The sequence below is a fragment of the Gossypium arboreum genome, chromosome 8, assembly GCF_025698485.1.
Source record: "Gossypium arboreum isolate Shixiya-1 chromosome 8, ASM2569848v2, whole genome shotgun sequence".
NCBI lineage: Eukaryota > Viridiplantae > Streptophyta > Magnoliopsida > Malvales > Malvaceae > Gossypium > Gossypium arboreum.
The window spans coordinates 86,000,624-86,002,255 of NC_069077.1; positions in this window are offsets into that span (position 1 = coordinate 86,000,624).

Consider the following 1,632-nt stretch of genomic DNA (forward strand, 5'->3'; position numbering starts at 1 on the left):
CAGTAAATAAACGTTTTGAAAACTTTTGACTGATTAAATAACACGATTTTGGAATTAATAAGAAAAAAACAAAGTTTCTAAACGGAAATTGGTTTAAGCAAAGCTACAATTTTTCAAACACACTACCATGTGACATCTCCTGATTTGGCCATAATGTCCAGGCCAGATTTGGGGCTTTACATTTAGTGGTGTTAGAGCCAGGTTGCAAAACTCGGCTGTGGATTTGGGTTTTAGGATTTTATGTTCTAAGAACTATTTCTTAATGATTTGAAATATTTTTACCAAATGTGTGGTACACCGAGTCTCCGACACCGATCCTGTAAGTCTTCTGAACTGTTATCTGTTTAAAAACTGAAAATACTATAGATAGTATGTACCAAAACTACTACAGATAGATTACACTGAAAACACTCAAGATAGTATATACTGATACTGTAGTAAAACTGATAGACATTGATTGACACTATGGCGTTCGAAACAAACGTTACACCCCTGATACTGTTTTCATAAAATATTTGTTAATAAACACTAAAACTGTAAACTGATACATAAAACTGTTAATACAGATAAAATGCAATTAAACAATTAGCACTAGAGGTACTCGCGGACGGGGTATAAGAAGCCGTGGTAGAGGCCATAGAGGTGATGAAGCTGGGTCCTCATCATCTGGCAATCTGCCTAATTTGGATACTAGTGGGACATTGGCTTTACCTATGACTGAGACTGGGTCTCATGATCGAGCGGCTGGGGACGAAGCACTGTCCCAGGCTATGTTACTAATTCTAGAGAGGGTTGCTGGGCCCGATACTAGAGCTAGAGGCAACGGGTTGGTTACGGAATGACTCCGATCTAATAGAGCTGAGATTTTTAGGGGTGTCATTGGGGTTGCTTCTAATGTGGCAGAATACTTGATTAAGGCCACAAAGAGGATTATGGACGATCTAGACTACACTCTTGAGCAAAAATTAAAGGGTGCTGTATCGTTGTTACATGATGAGGCATATAAGTGGTGACTCACTATTAAGAAGGGCACTCAGCCCGAATAACTGTCCTGGGAATATTTTAAGACCACTTTCTAGGGAAAGTATGTGGGTTCCAGTTACGTGGATGCTCGTCGGTAAGAGTTCCTGAATCTGACTCAAGGAGATAGATCGGTGGCTGAGTATGAGGCCGAATTTTTTAAACTGAGCAGCTATGCGCGAGGTATGGTAGTGATTGAGTACGAGCGATGTGTTCACTTCGAGGATGGCCTCAGAGATAATTTAAGGGTTCTGATAGCTCCACAGAGGGAGTGAGACTTTGCTGCACTAGTTGATAAGGTGAAGATCACTGAGGAAGTGAAGTGCGTTAAGTGCTAGAACCGAGAGAGAGGTAGGAGCAAGAGGGAGTGGGAGCCCTCAAGTTTCATTCAGAGGCCTAAGAAAAAGGCTAGAGTTGATGGGTCGATCAGAGTTGAGGCTCCTATTTCTACTATTGGACAGCCGCCGTGTACTGACTGTGGTAGACTCCATCAGGGAGAGTGTTGGAAAAGAACTGGGGCTTGTTTGAGGTGCGGCTCATTAAAACACCCTATTAGAGAGTATTCGTGGAGGTCTGATCAGATGCAAGCTTCTGGCATGGGTACTACACCAC